Source organism: Protopterus annectens, chromosome 3.part1 (genome assembly GCF_019279795.1).
Source record: "Protopterus annectens isolate FY-2018-M chromosome 3.part1, PAN1.0, whole genome shotgun sequence".
Taxonomy (NCBI): Eukaryota; Metazoa; Chordata; order Ceratodontiformes; family Protopteridae; genus Protopterus; species Protopterus annectens.
The window spans coordinates 1,326,455,761-1,326,472,581 of record NC_056732.1 but is presented as its reverse complement, the minus strand read 5'-3'; the positions used below and the strand labels follow the sequence as shown (position 1 = coordinate 1,326,472,581).

Genomic DNA, 16,821 nt, shown 5'->3' with positions numbered 1-16,821 from the left:
ATGATCCTTTCCATAGCTTTGCAGACCAAGCTAGTCAGGCTTATGGGGCGATAGTTTCCAGGATCCATTGAGGCACCACCTTTGTGGAGAGAGACTACTGTTGCTGTACACCACTCTTTGGGTACATATCCTGTAGTAAGGCTGAGATTGAACAGTAGTTTTATGTTTGGGTTTAGCTCTTTTTGGAGTTCATGTAGGACACAGGCTGGGACACCGTCTGGTCCCATTGATGCTGTGTTTTTTGCTTTGAAGAGGGCGGCTCTTACCTGAGCATCTGAGATGTCGGGGGGCAGCACTCTGCTGGGATAGATATTTGCCCTTTTGGTGGGGAGCGGGAGGAGAAGTGTGCACTGAACCTGTCAGCTAGGATGTTGGCAATGTCTGTAGGTTTGGTGTATTTTTTGTCATTTTGGACTAATTCTGAGCATATCTGGGAATTCCCACCCAGGTTCCTAACATAACTAAAGAAAGCCTTGTGATTATCCTTAGTGTCCTGTGCAATTTTTCTCTCGAAGCTGGCCTTAGACGATTTTATGAGTGCCCGTAGTTTTTTGCTAATACTGATCAGAGATGCCTTCCCTTTTTGGGATTTTGCTCTATCATGTAGTAGCTTCCTCCTTCGATTGTATAGTTTGTTTATGGCTGGGGTCCACCAGACAGGACGTCTGCCTTTGGAGGATTGGGTCTTGGTTTTATTTGGGATTGCATGATCCATGCATTCCTGAAGGTGTTCATAGAATGCGTTTATAAAGGATTCTGTGGTCTGGGCCGTATTTTCCACAGGCCCGGGGGCTTTGAAGGATTCCACCTCAGTTTTGAGGAGTGTGAAATTTGCTTTAGAGAAGTTTTTCACTGTGATTTTCTCGGCAGGGGGTGGGGTCAGGATGTGAATATCCAGTGAGATTAGTTTATGGTCTGATCTTACCAGTGAGGGATACACTTCTGGTCTGGAGCATAGAGTCCCCATGTTGGTGATGATTAGGTCCAGTATGTTTTCCCCTCTTGTGGGAGTGGTAACAAGTTGTTCCATAGCATTTGAGTTTATAAATTCTAGGAACCTTTGGGCTAGGGTGTTGGAGCTAGAGTAATGCTCCCACTCTATGTTTGGGTAGTTGAAGTCGCCCAATTTAATAGTGTTTGGAGAGACCTTCATATTTTCCAGTGTTCTCAGGAAGGCCGAGTGGGGTTCCTGGGTTTGGGAGGGTGGTCTGTAGCAGGCTATAAACTGGAAGGCAGTTTTACCCACAGTTAGTTGCACATGGATAGTCTCTGATGCTTCGTGCTGTGCCACCAACCTGGAGGTGTGGGCATCTTTGACAAATATTGATACTCCCCCTCCTTTTGTGGTTCGGTCCAAATTTTGGGGCCGAAAAGCATGGTATGAGGTATAACCTGGTAGTGCTGGGGTGCTCTCAGGAGCCTTGAACCAGGTTTCTGTTACTGCACAGATATCGATGTTCTCCATGCTAAGGAGAGTTTTGAGTGCGTGCATCTTGAGGTTTAGACTTCTGGCGTTGAGTAGCATTACTCTTAGTTTCTTATCCCTTGTGATACCTATGGAGGTGGGTTTCTCTTTTGAGCCTTGCCTAAAAAAGGCACTATGGGGGTAGCAAGAGCCTTTGCCAATATCCGAAAGCCCAGGGGTGACAGATGCAAGCCATCCCTAGCAAAGCATCGTGGCTTGTCGAGCATGTCATCCCAGGCTGACAGGCATTGGATCCCCTTTGAATGACACTAGTACTTAAGCCAGTTGTTGAAATTGACCATCTTGTCTTCATATTGTGGCACCATTGTTGGTGAGGGTAAGATGCTACTCAAGGTCAGGGTCATACCAGCCTGGGCTACATGCTCAGAGAGGTCCTCTATGTCTCTTTTCATGTAGTCCAGGGAGGTACGTCTCAGGTCATTCACACCAGCATGGACAATGACTGAGTCATATTTGTACTTGCCTTGGAGTGACCTGAGTGCTTGTGTTATGTGGCGGATCCTAGCGCCCAACAGACAGCTCACTGTGACCTTCTCTTTGTTCAGCCTGGTGAGCGGGACGTCAGTGTGCCTGACGATAGAGTCACCTGTTACAAGTGTATTAGGTGTGTTGTTTAGCCTTAAGGGCTGTGACTGTTCGGCACACTGGCTTTGTGAGCTATGTGTTGCACGTGTTTTGTTTTGGGTTAGCGGTTGCTTGGGTGTCTGCTTTGGAGGTCTCTGCTGCTTAGGCAGATTTTTATTTAGAGCCTCCGAGTATGTTTTTGTGTGTTTATGTCAAAAGTTATAGCTCCAGCATTGCAGTTGGGATAATTGTGTCCAGATCTGACCACTCTTTCGGACCCTCTGAGGGTACTTTCACACAGTCACACCTGCACTTGATTTGACAACAGACACACGTTTCAACATGCTGTAGGCACATAAATTGGAATTAACTCTACTTTTAACTTTTCTCTTTCTCTCTCTCTGCAGTCATAACATCACACAACACAGAGATCAGTCATTACATGAAAGCAGCAGAAAGCAAACAGTCAAACCTCTTACCTTTTTTTTTCCTGAGGGTACCCCCCTTGACACAATGTGCTTCCTTGTGTTAAATTTTCTTTTTTTTTTTGTTTGTATAGATACACATATACAATAACAATTTGTCCTTAGTTGCTGTGGGATCCGCCCACTATAACCTCGAGGGTACCTCCCTCAACACAAGGCACCTTCTTGTGTTTGTTATTTTATATAAATTAATAAACTTTTTGTTAAAACTTTTGGGAACCACCCACTAATACTTTTACATACAACAAACAAGCAAATTTCTGTCATTCTACAAGGCAGCAGATACCACATACCGAACAAGTGACTTGGTCATTCAACAAACAGGAACCTCATATACTTAAAAAGCAAAGTCAGGCATTCAACAAAACAGTACTTAAAAGCAAGGTCAGTCATTGAAAAAAACAGGACATATGATATACTTAAAAGCAGTCAGTCATTTAACAAAGCAGTACACAGTATTATACTTAAAAGCAGTCAGTCATTTAACAACACAATAAACACATTGCCACTATTAATTTGAGCTGCAGTTTTTTTTAAAAGAGGAAAGAAAGAAACATTTTTTTCCCAAAGCCATTTTACCATCTTTAGCCTGTATGTTTGCACACCCTGAATAGTTAAGGGTCCGAGCTCTGACCATTCCATACAAAACAATGGTGAATTCACAGAAGAACTTTCTGTGCTGGTCCCTTTATAATTCATTACACAGTGTTCCGCAGCAAGATCAAAGTTCAGAATCCGAGTCACAGCACCAAATGTTAAAATGCAGTTTAAAAAGTACATAAATAACATTAGTTACCCTTTAGTCTTGAGTCAAGAATAACTCTTCAGGATGTGCAAAACATTTTTTTTATTTAAATCCACATACATCAGTGCTGGGAGACTATCTACACAATTTAAAGTCAGACTCTCCAAGTAGCAAAAATGCACATTTCTTATTTACTTTTCTTATCAGTATCATGCATGCAGAATACTGATATGGTCAAATAGGATTTCTGCAGACCCTCTTGTTGCTGCACATGAACACTCAACAATAATGTTTTTATTAGAAAAACAGAAGCCATCTAACTTGTTAATCAGTCTTGTTTCCTGACCTTGTACATTTTAGTACCAATACATTCTAACTCCCCAACATTCCTTGTAACTACCCATTCCAGCCTGGGAAGGTCAGAGCTTACATAGTGTGTTCTTTCTTGCTTTCACAAACCAGTCTTTATAACATTCTTAACCCCTTCAGCACTACTTTCTTTTTACATTCAGTCATGTGTTAATACACTTGCAGCTTGATATTAGAATGCAGTTGTGAAACACTCAGAACTATAATAAGTATTTGTGGTTTGCATAACTATGCATCATCTAGTGCAGATACAGATTCTTAGTTTGAACACTTAAATTTGCTTGTTCATGCTCAGCACTTGTTCAGAACTTGTAAGCACTAAATAAGCTACTAATTACTATAGCACTCTATCTTCCTCATTACCTAGAGGAAAACAGTTTTTGTACCTACTTTTCTCACTTGCTTAGAGAAAAACAGCTCTTGTACTCACTTTCCTCACTTATCTAGAGGGAAAACCCTGCAACTCTCTTTTTGCGAGGTCTTGCACACAGAGCAGCGTCGGGCAGTGCCGGTTAGCTGGGGTATTCTATTCCCGGCCCCACAAAGTCTGTGCTGTAAATTTTCCCTTAGAACTAGGCAAGCCTCAACTCAAGTGCTTCAGATCAGCTGCTCTTATTGCAGCACTTGCTAAACAGAAATCAGCACTTGTCCTAATCTCCTAGACAGCACTATTATTTTCCAAATTTCCTAGACAGCACTATTATAATATAGCATAAGACCCTCGATCGTCCGCAGAACTTAAGTTCAATTTACTCTTCAAAGCATGTCCAGAGGTCAGCTTCAGGTGTACTCTCCAGTTCATCTGGTGGAATTGGGCATCCTGAGGCAGTGTCACAACTGCCTCATGTATACAAACAACCCTTTCCTCTTACCTCTAGACACAAATACTTGTGAGAGATGCAAATACACAGCCAGACTGGAGGCTAAGCACTCTCAACCCATGACTGTAACAGACAGTCAAGGGGATAAGGGACACACTTACATCACACCACCTGTCACACATGAATCTATACAAAACAAGCACCGGCAAAACATACGCATAAATGCACAAAAACATATTCGGATGCACTAGGTACCAATCTGAAAAAGAAACAGTGCCTTTCAAAGCAGACAAGCAAGCAACCTGCACCCCCAAACACAAACCAGAAAACACATAATTCACCTCAGCAGTGTGCCTCACAACAGGCCTTAAGGCAAAACACCATAACTAACACGCTAGCAATAGGAGACTCTATAGTAAGGCACATGGATGTTCCACTCACCAGGCTGAACAAGGAGAAGGTTACTGTCAGCTGCCTCTCGGATCCGCCACATAACACAGGCACTTAGGTCACTCCAGAACAAGTACAAGTATGACGCTGTAATTGTACATGTTGGTGTGAATGATCTAAGACGTACCTCCCTGGACTACATGAAAAGAGACATTGAGGGGCTCTCTGATCATGTAGCCCAAGCTGGTATGACCCTGACCTTGAGTAGCATACTACCTTCACCTAGAATGATACCACAATATAAAGACAAAATGATCGATTTCAACAATTGGCTAAGCTTCTAGTGCCATTCTAAGGGGATCCAGTGTCTGTCTGCCTTGGATGACATGATAGGCAAGCCTCGCTGTTTTGCCAGAGATGGGGTGCACCTGTCACCCCTAGGTTTTCGAATACTGGCCAAGGCTCTTGCCGTCCCCATAGTGCCTTTTTTAGGCAAGGCTCAAAGGACAAACCAACCACCGTAACCAGCACAGGTAACCAAAAACTAAGGGTAATGCTACTCAATGCCAGAAGTCTCAACCTCAAAATGCACACACTCATGGCTCTCCTCAGCATGGAGAAAAAACAATGTTTGTGCAGTGACAGAAACCTGGTTCATGGCTCAAGAGAGCACCCCAGCACTGCCAGGTTACAATTCATATCATACCTTCCGGCCTCAGTTACTGGATTACAGTACAAAGGGCGGAGGTGTATCCATATTCATCAAGGATACCCATATCTCCAGGTTAGTAGCGCAGCATGATGCCCCAGAGATCATCCATGCGCAACTATCAGCAGGCAAAACCACATTTCAAGTCGTAGCCGGTTATAGATCGCCCATCATGTCCCAAGATGCTGACTCTGCATTCCTTGAGACATTGGAAAATATAAAGGTCCTACCCAACACCATAATCTTGGGTGATTTCAACTACCCTGGTATAGACTGAGCGAACTACCAATGTTCCAACTCCTATGCTCAGCGATTCATAGAATTTATAAATTCAAATGCCCTTGAAAAACTAATATGTTCCCCACTAGAGGGGACAACATATTGGATTTAATCATCACAAATATGGGCACCCATTGTACCACACCCATTATCACCCCCTCCTTGGTCAGATCCAACCACAATCTGATAACCCTGAACATCCTCACTCCTCCACCTCCCCCAATCAAAGAAACCATAGTCAAAAACCTTTCCAAAGCAAACTTCAAACTACTTGCATCTGAAGTGGAAAGCTTCACTATTCCCTTGCAGAAGGATAATGATATCTAGGATGCAGAATCCTACACCAAGGCACTCTATATACATCTTCAGGATTGCATGGACCATGCTATCCCAAATAAAACCAAGACTCCTTCCTCAAGCAAGAAGAAACCAGTCTGGTGGACCCCGGCCATAAGCAAACTTTACAATAAAAGGAGGAGACTTATACAAAAAAAGGCCAAATCTCAAGTAGAAAAATCATCCCTGATCAGCATTAGTAAGAAATTGAGGGCCCTCATCAAGTCAACTAAAGCTAATTTTGAAAAGAAAGTTGCTAAGGATAACCATAAGGCCTTCTATGGCTACGTCAAAAACCTAAATGGCAACGCTCAGGTCTGTTCTGAGCTAGTACAAAATGGAACAAAATACACTGACCCTTCTGACATCGCCAACATCTTGACTGACAGGTTCAGTGCAAATCCCCCCCCCCCCCATCACCTACAGGGCCTATTACCATTCTAGGGGATTGTGCAAGTCCAATTATTACTGATATGTTGGTTAACAAGGCTCTATCTAAAGCTAAACACACTGCCTCCATGGGACCAGATGGTGCCCCAGGCTGTGTCATACGCAAGCTCCAAAAGGAATTAACCCCGCATCTTAATACCCTGTTCAGTCTCAGCCTGTCCACAGGATATGTGCCCATAGAATGGCCCCCAGCAATGGTGGTCCCGCTACACAAGGGTGGGGCCACAACTGACCCTGGGAACTACCGACCAATAAGCCTGACCAGTCTGATCTGTAAGGCTATGGAGCGAATCATTATGGAACTCATAAATGGAGAGATTGGGAACCTCCAGTCGCTGGACCCCACACAGTTCGGCTTTGTCAAGGGCAGATCATGCCTCCTGAACCTGGTGGATTTCTTTGAGACAGTTACTCAGGCTATAGATAAGGGAAAGGAGGTACACATGGCTTACCTTGACCTTGCTAAAGCATTTGACACCATTCCCCATTCAGGTATTATTGATAAGCTCACCAGCCTGGGCATAAACCCTTATGTCACAAGATGGATCGCAAACTGGCTCTCAGACAGATCCCATAAAGTAAGAGTAGCGGGATCTATGTCCAAATCCAGACCAGTAATGAGTGGTGTGCCTCAGGGCTCTGTCCTGGGGCTCCTCCTGATGTCCTTCAAGGATGCATCTGCAGTCTTTACAAATGGGTTGTCCTGTCGTCAGGCAGCCCTTCGGTCGGCCGGATTCCAAAGTCTGGGTCTGGCTTCGGCTGGTGTCGCACTTCACCCGACGTCATTGCGGCAGTTCTTCGGATATAAAGGCATCAGCCGACGCCATTTTCCTCAGTCTTTCTTGCCGCGTGGCACCCGAAGCAGAAGCTGTTCGCAAGTGCCGGTCGGTCAGATCCAGAGATTACTACTACCGAATATTACTTCGAAGACTTCTAAAAAGCTAAGTACCCCGTTGGGGACTCTTTCTTGCCTCAGCCGATGTCAGAGAAAATGAATAACTGTTTATCTTGTGGGAAACAAATACCTCATAAAGATTTCCACTCCTATTGCATACATTGTTTAGGCCCAGACCACGACGTAGCAGCTTGTCTAGCCTGTGCTTCTTTTAACCGACGGACGCTTAGACGTCGGTCGGAGTTTGCTGAACAGATTTTCGGCTCCGATTTTGCATATATTATGCCGTCAGATCCTCCGACTACGCAAATTACCAAAAAAACGCAAAGAAAAGGACCGACACTCGCGGTCCGCGGTTTTGGCCGAAACCGCAGTTAAGCAAACCGCGAGTGTCTCGGTTTCGGCCGAAACCGAGCAAGCGGTTCTTTCTTCAGCTGAAATCATGCCTTCTACCGAGGCCTCTTCTAACCTGGTAGAAACGGCTTCTGAAATCCAACCTTCTGTTGCGGTTTCACAGGATTTATCAGACACCATTCCCCTGGATATTTCAACCCCTGCACGTGGAGCTGCTAGGCCTCCTGCAGCTATGTCTATTAAGGCCTTTGCCAGGGCTAAAGCAGCCAAAGCATCAAAAACGGTGCCTGCCAAGCCCCTCTCACAGGCCCAGCACCAGCTCCCATATGCTTACTTTGGCTGAGGATCTCATCTCTTTAATTCGTGGAGCCCAGCCTCATCCAGACAGGGCCTCTCTCCCTCCTCCAGAAAAGAGGCCTAGAGCAGAGCCCCCTGAGCCAGTATCCACAGATGATTCCTCTGATGATTCAGAACATACAGACCCTCCTGAGGCTGCTTATTCTCCTTACGAAGACTCTGATGCTGAAGAGTCCATCCCTTCAGCCTCTCCTCCTGAGGAATTTTCCTTTGGGGAAACATTGCATGCTATGAGGGAACAATTTCAGTGGCAGGGCCAAGATTTCTCAGACTCCAGAAAAAGGCTTAGGACCTTTCTACATTTGCCACAGCATAGGCCTTTAGCTATACCTCTAGTTCTTTCTGTTGTTGATGATGCATTTAATGATGCTTGCACTGCTCCTGATTCATTACCTCCGGCTCCTGCTAAGCCCGATAGGTTCTACAGGGTCCCGGACACTCATCACCATTTATATAAGGCTCCTTTTGCAGATCCAGAGACTATCTCCCAGGGTTCTAAAGCTGTAGCAGCTACTTCTACTAAAAACCCCCTCCCCTCTGAAAGGGAATCCAGGTCCTTAGAGAGATGGGGTAAAAAAGTTTACATCTCTGCTACTTTGTCAGCTAGAGCTTTGAACTGCCAATTTCATATGATTCAATATCAAGAGTTTATGCTTGACCAGTTGACTAAAAAGCTGTCCTCTGAAGAATCTTTAGATAAGAAATATGTTCAAGAAATGGTACATAACATACAGCAGGTTAGTATCCATTCTTTAAAATGTGGCTATGATGCACTGGAGGCTTCCTTTAGATCAGCCATGACTGGCACAGTTATCAGGAGGCATGCATGGCTGAAAGAACAGGCATTACCAGACCATGTCAAATCGAAGCTTTTGGATGCACCTATGGACAAGGTCAATTTATTTGGTTCCCCTGCACAGCAGGTACTAAAAAAGATGGAAGAGAAGGCAAAATCTGTACAAACAGTGAAAGATTTCTTACAAGTTCAACCTCCAAGGTTTAGCAGGAACTGGCCCTCCAAGAATTGGTCCTTTCCGGACTCCTCTAGGGCACAAAGAGGCAGGAATAGGCTCGAGGCAGAAACCAATCCAGGGGTGCCTACAGGGGACGCCAGTGGCAAGGTAACAACCAGCGAGGCACGGATGCAGCCACCACCACTACAACAACTCAATCACAGTGACTTGGCGGTGGCACCGCCTACCAGGGAACAACTAGAAGCACCCTTAGGCGGAAAGCTAGCCTTATTTTCAAAGAACTGGCATTGCATCACAAGAGAAAAATGGATTTTGCAAACTATAGACCAAGGTTACAGGTTACATTTCCATACTCTACAAGGAAAGAGAGGAATGCCAAACCTACCACCTACTCAAAGGACAGAAGCTCTAAAGCAAATATCTCAATTATTAAAAATGAGAGCTGTGGAAAAGGTACCATCTATGGAGCAAGGAAAGGGATTTTACTCCAGACTCTTCCTGGTACCAAGAAAAGAAAACAAATGGAGGCCTATTCTAGACCTGTCCGCTTTAAACACATTCCTTATTGTTCCAAAATTCAAAATGCTGACCCTACAGCAGCTTCTTCCCATGCTGGGCAAGGAGTCTTGGCTGGTAACTCTAGATCTCAAGGAGGCATACCTGCACGTCCCCATAAGACCAATTTGCAGAAGATACCTCAGATTTCTTGCAGGATCAGAGCATTATCAATTCTCAGCATTGCCCTTTGGCTTATCTACTGCGCCCAGAGTGTTCACGAAATGCCTGGCATCAGTAATCGCACATTGCAGACTTCAGGGGATTCAAATCTATCCCTACCTGGACGACTGCCTGATACAAGCGGACAACAAAATCAAACTAACAGAAGACTTACAAAGAGTCATTTACCTGCTGCAAGCCCTGGGATATACAGTCAATATAAAAAAGTCAAGGCTGATTCCATCCCAAAGAATAACCTTTCTGGGTGCAGAACTGGACACATCAAAACAAATGGCATTTCTAACTGCAGAAAAGAAAGAGCAGCTTCCTCTCTACTTCTTGGCATTAACAAAGCAGAACCATCTAACTGCAAGAAAAGTGCTACAAACTCTAGGCTTCATGGCATCCTGCATAATACTGGTCCCTCATGCCAGGCTGCATATGAGAAAGCTACAGTGGTACCTAAAGAATTTGTGGTCTCAACACAAGCACAGCCTAGAAACCAAAATTCCAATGATCCCATGCCTGAAGCAAGAGTTCCTATGGTGGGCTCAGGCCTGCCAATCAAACTCAGGATTGCCCTTCTGCAAAAGTCAACCAAGACAAACCATCACGACAGATGCCTCAGACCTCGGTTGGGGGGCACACATGCTGGGCAAGTGCATTCAAGGCCTATGGACTCAAGACCAGCTGCACCTGCACATAAATCTAAAGGAAATGATGGCAGTAAAATTGGCAATCCAGGCATTCAGACCTTTTCTCCAAGAAGGTCAGTTGATGATAAGGACAGACAACACCACAGTTATGTGGTACATCAACAAACAGGGAGGCACACTCATATCCTCTATGCCGGCTGGCACTGGACCTATGGGATGTGGCTCTGAGCTACAACATTCAGTTACAAGCAATTTATGTACCAGGGAAGGAAAACATTCTAGCAGACATATTAAGCAGAACTACAACAGATGCTCACAAATGGATGCTGCATCCGGACATCTTCAAAGCCATCACAAGAGAATGGGGATTACCACAAATAGACTTGTTTGCATCCCCACTCAATCACCAGTTAAAGAAATTCTGCACAAGGACGTACCACCCACTTGCTTGGAAGGTAGACTCCCTATCTTTCAGTTGGAAAAGCCTGATAGCATACGCATTCCCACCACTTCCTTTGATGCACAAGGTGCTTCTGAAGATCAAAGAGGAACGTCCGAGGATCATTCTGATAGCTCCAGACTGGCCAAGACAACATTGGTATCCATTGCTGAGGAGCATGTCCCGGGAACAAATATGGACACTGCCCCTGATCCCATTACTGTTAACACAGAACAACTACAACATCCTGCATCCAAACCTGAAAACTCTGCAGCTAACTGCCTGGAACATTACATAACAGCAATTAACCCAAATTTATCCCAAAGGGTTAAAGACATAATCCTGGAGGCTCGTAGACCTTCAACAAGAAAAAATTATGCAGCAAAGTGGAAAAGATATCTCATTTGGAGTACTGCAAAGGGGCAAGATGTGACACTGGTGAACATAGCCAACATCCTGGAGTACTTGGCAGAGCTCTTCCATACAGGCCTGTCCTATTCTTCCATCAAGATACATGCATCAGCTATTTCAGCAGAATACACCTTGGACCCTCCTGTCTTCTCGCATCCTCTGCTCAGACAGTTTCTGAGAGGAATTAAAAATGTGAAACCTCCCAGGAAACCTCCATTGCCAGCATGGGACTTGAACTTTGTGCTAGAAAAATTGACACTTCCCCCTTTCGAACCAGCAGCAACAGCAGAATTACAATACTTATCCTGGAAGACTGCATTCCTGCTGGCAATAACTTCAGCAAGAAGGGTCTCCGAACTACAGGCATTAATGGCAGTGCAACCCTTCCTGATCTTCCATCAAGATAGAGTGTCCATGAGAACAAATCCTACATTTATGCCTAAGGTGGTATCCAGAGTCTCTTTATATCAGACTATCCACCTTCCTACATTCTTCCCCAACCCACAGAACAGGGGAGAAAGGCTCTTACATACCTTGGATGTACATAGACAATTACGCTACTACCTGGACAGGACAAAAACCAATAGAAAAACTGACCAGCTTCTGGTAGCATATGCAACAGGAAAGGAAGGAAAACCAATTTCAAAACAGACAATCTCCAAATGGATAGGAAATTGCATTAGATTTTGTTACTCCTACCATGGAAAGAAAACTCCAGAGAACATCAGGCCTCACTCCACAAGGGCTACAGCCACTACCACAGCTTTCTTACGAGGAGTGGCTACCAAGGACATTATAGAGGCTGCTACTTGGACCTCCGTGCATACATTTGCCAAGCATTATAATTTACCTCTATACTCTAGATCCCGAGCTGGTTTTGCCACTGCTGTTTTGCAAGGGATCCTAACTACACCATAATCTCTACTCATGTCCTCCTCCCCTAGTTTAGCTATGGTATTCTACCCATTTGTAAAGACTGCAGATGCATCCTTGAAGGACATAGTACAGTTTTGTACCTACCATAAATGTAGATGTCCGATAGGAATGCATCTGCAGTCAGTATTACCCACCCTCCTTCCCCTCTGAGGTACTCCTAGGGTATTTGCCAACCTTCAGCTAGCTTGGGGGGGATCTATTATGGTGTATTTGTTTGTATATATGTACATACATGTTTATTTTGTGTGTTTGCTCTCTACTATTTGGAAACTTTGGCATTTATCCAAATTTAGCCATCCAAGAGGGCACCTGGCATCTGGGGCAAGAAACACTGAGGAAAATGACGTCGGCTGATGCCTTTATACCCGAAGAACTGCCGCAATGACATCGGGTGAAGTGCGACACCAGCCGAAGCCAGACCCAGACTTTGGAATCCGGCCGACCGAAGGGCTGCCTGACGACAGGACAACCCATTTGTAAAGACTGCAGATGCATTCCTATCGGACATCTACATTTATGGTAGGTACAAAACTGTACTTTTGGCATATACTTCTCAGAAGTACAGGCAAGCACGGAAGGGCTGTGGCTGACTAAGTTTGCGGACGACTGCAAACTGGGTGCTATAACAGAGTTTCCGGCCAACATGGAGATCCTCCAGAAGGGCCTAAATGAGACTGATGCATGGTGTCAAAGCCATGGTCTCAAGCTAAATGCAAAAAAATGTGTAGTAATCCCCTTTGGAAAAAACAGAGTACCTGCAAACTACAACATAGGAGGTAATACCCTGAAATCTGAAGAAGAAATAAGGGATCTAGGGACCCAAGTAGATAGTCAGCTTTCCTTTGATAACCATGTTGCCAAAGTGGTTAGAAAATCCTTCTATGTGACCCATCTGATCACAAAAGGGTTCGCATCAAGATCTAAGGATGTAATGGTGCCCCTCTACTCTTCCCTCATCAGACCCATTATTGAGTACAATGCACCAATTGGAATGTACCTGGCTAGGCATCTCCAGCAGCTGGAGAGACCACAAAGGTACCTAACTAAGAGGATTACTGGCCTCAAATAGTTGCCCTATGCAGCACGATTGAAAAAGCTAAGACTGTTCTCTGTTGCATACCGCTTTCTCAGAGGCGATCTCTGTCTAACGTACAGAGCCATATCCAACCCAGAATTGTTGAACATGCTCCATCTTAGCAAAACCAAATCTACTCGAGCTACACGCTCTAGGGATATAAACCTCAACACAACAGTGAATAGAACATGCTGGAGGAATAGATTCCATTCGCGGAGACTTCCCTTACTATGGAACAGGGTCCCGATCTATGTAATACAGAGCCCCTCACTATCACTCTTCAAGAGGAACCTTGATGAGTGGATGGGTAACAGAAAGTTCACACCGGGGATCACACCAACAGCACTACTAGATAGGGGCCAAGGGTACTAGCTGTTAGTACAAGGGTCTAGGGAACTACTAAAAGGGCGGTGAATACCGCACAACGTGGCTGAGCTAATATATGCCTTCGAGCAGATAGCCCAGTACCAACCTATGAACCTATCTATACTACATATCATTTTTAACATGAGCAGATATTAAATAATTCATTAAACATATTTGTGAAGAAATTGTAAGTTAATATGCATTTTGTGTAGAATAATCATGAGAGATGCATTTTTCTCTAACAGTTGTAAGAAAGGCCTGGATCTCTTTTCTGTTCCCGTCCCATTAGTTTTAGACCATCTTTCCTAGACCTTTGATTGTGGGTTCATTGGATGTGTTTTGAAAGCATGAGGACCAAAACTGTGATCCTGAAAAGTGTGGAACTTAAGGTGTGAATAAGGAAATAAATATATTAAGTCAGAGTTTGCAGTTCCTTCAAATATTCCCCTTTCTTTGAGGTGCAGTACTGTTGAAGTTGGTGTGTATAAGTAGCATGGTTGCGGGATGTGCAGGAGGGTGCTAACACACCTTGTAAAGGTGCTTTAAAGTTGTAACAAAGAGTTTCACAGTTTGCTCTGCCGGAATTGCATTTTATATTTCAGTATTGGAACAGCACTGGTGGTTCCTTGTGCTTCTGACAGGGATCAAGGCTCAATTACTGTTCTATCGATGTCTGTCTTACAGTCATTTCAAATGTATTCTGGGGAGAAGACTGTTCTTTCCTAGCATTTCTCAAAGTTTGCAAGATCTTTTAAATAAACTTTTCTTTCTCAGACAATCCATGTTACCCAAACTAATGACTGGTGCCAGAACCATGGCCTTAAGATGAATGCCAAAAAATGAATCATTATCCTCTTTGGGAAAAATGGCACCCCCCCCTAATTATCATTTTAATAACAATGTACTTAGCACGTAATCAGTCATGATGGACTTGGGCACCCAGGTTGATAGCAACCTGACTTTTGGCCACCATGTTGCCTCCATTATATGACGGCTTTCAACATGGCCCACCTCATAAGTAAGGATATTTCATCCAGGAAAAAGGAGGTCGTAACATCCCTGTACTCCTCCCTTATCAGACTCATTATCTAGTACAATGCCCCCTTCAGCATGTACCTTGCCAAGCACATGCAGCAGCTGGAGAGACCACAGAGGTTCCTGACCAGGAAAATCCAGGGTCTGAAATACCTGTCCTATACATATAGATTAAAAGCCCTGTCCCTCTACTCAGTCTCATAGGTGTATAGGTGTGTTCTAGGCTAATGGCCCTGGAGCCTTTACAAGCCTAGCCCAAAAAAAAAAATTGCCCAGGCACCATGCCACCCGATGTTAGTTCACAGTGCCCATCTTCAGTAGGGCAACGGGAATGATCCCTGGAGTGAACTTTCTATTACCCATCCACTCGTCAAGATTTCTCTTGAAGAGGGCCAGCAAGGTGCTGTGCTTGACTTGAATTTGAAGCGTATTCTAGAGTATGAGCAGTCTTTGGGAGATGAACCTGTCCCTCCAGCATGTTCTGTTAATTGTGGTAATGAGGTTGTGATCTCTGGAGCTTGTGGTGTGGGAGATTGGGATTTCTTTAGGTGTAGCATTTCAAGTAGGGTTGGGTCAGACATGGCTTTGTAAGTCAAGCAGAGATCACCTCTAAGTAGACGATAAGAGACTGAAAACAGTTGAAGTTTCTTGAGTTTGTCCATGTAGGACGTGTTTAAAGCCTAGGATCCTTTTTGTGAGGTACTTTTGTGGCCTGTCCAGCTGTTGCAGGTGTCTGGTCAGGTATATGCCAAACAGGCCGTTATATTTGATGATTGGTCTAATGAGGGATGAGTAGAGAGTGATGCTGACCTCTTTCTTCTTGGATGCGAAACCTTTTGGTTATAAGATGTGCCACATAGAAGGACTTTCTGACCACAGTGGCAATGTAGTTGAAGGTGAGGTGGTTGTCGACCAGGTCTATATTGACTCAGTGAACACTTAAAAAAGCGAAAGCTGATTCATCAACCCTAGTTTACCGAACGCTGACAATCCTGAATACTTGCTGTTCCACAAAAAAAAAAAAAAAAAAAAACTTAAAACAGTAACCCCCCCCCCCACTTAAATATACCAACTCCAAGATTGCACCACAGTGGAGGAAACGGCAAACTCCCAAAACCAGCCCAGCGATTTTTTCCCTGAGGAAAAAAATCGCTGTTCTGGGTGTTTGGGATTGTCAGCGTTCACTTAAGTGGGGTAGATGAATCAGCGTTCGCTCTTTTAAGCATTCACTCATTCAATATAGACCCTGTCGACCTGGGTGCCCAGATCTCTTATGGCCTCTTCAGTTTTCAGTGGGCTCCCGTCAACGTGGTAATTCGTGGTAACTGAGTTTTTTCCAAAGGGGATACTAACACATTTTTTGGCATTAAGCTTCAGGCCATGGTTCTGACACCAGTCATTGGTCTCAGAGAGGCCCTTTTGAAGGATTTCTGCATCACTTGGGGAGTTGATAATGACTCCTAGCTTGCAGTCATCATCGAACTTGGTCACCCAGAGTTCTTCTGTGTTGGCCTGGACTTCTGAGAAGTAGATACCAAACAGGAGAGGGCCCAAGACCGAGCCCTGTGGGACTCCACTTGTGACTGTTTGACAGTCTGACTTGGAATCTGCAACTTTCACTCTTTGGGTCTTGTCTGTGAGCCAATTTGCAACCCACCTGGTGATGTAACGATTGATGCCTAGTTTAGTGAGTTTATCAATGATACCTGAGTGGGGAATGGTATCAAAGGCCATGGCCAGGTTGAGGTAGGCTGTATGCACTGCCTTACCCTCATCCACAGCCTTGGTGACTGCCTTGAAGAAGTCAACCAGTTCAGCAGGCAGGACCTCCCCATGACAAAGTCAAACTGTGTGGGGTCAGGAGATTGGAGATTGCCTATATCTTTGTTATGCTTGTCCATGATGATGTGCTCCATAGCTTTGCATACCAGACTCGTCAGGCTAATGGGGCGATAGTTCCCAGGGTCTGTAG

At 44.6% G+C, this 16,821-nt stretch overlaps 1 protein-coding gene across 1 annotated transcript in view; it reads left to right on the top strand.

Moving 5' to 3' along the window:
* MPPE1 (metallophosphoesterase 1) overlaps positions 1-16,821 on the top strand; it is a 1,333,952-nt gene that overhangs the window by 532,481 nt on the left and 784,650 nt on the right. The gene's annotated exons all lie outside the window — the stretch shown is intronic.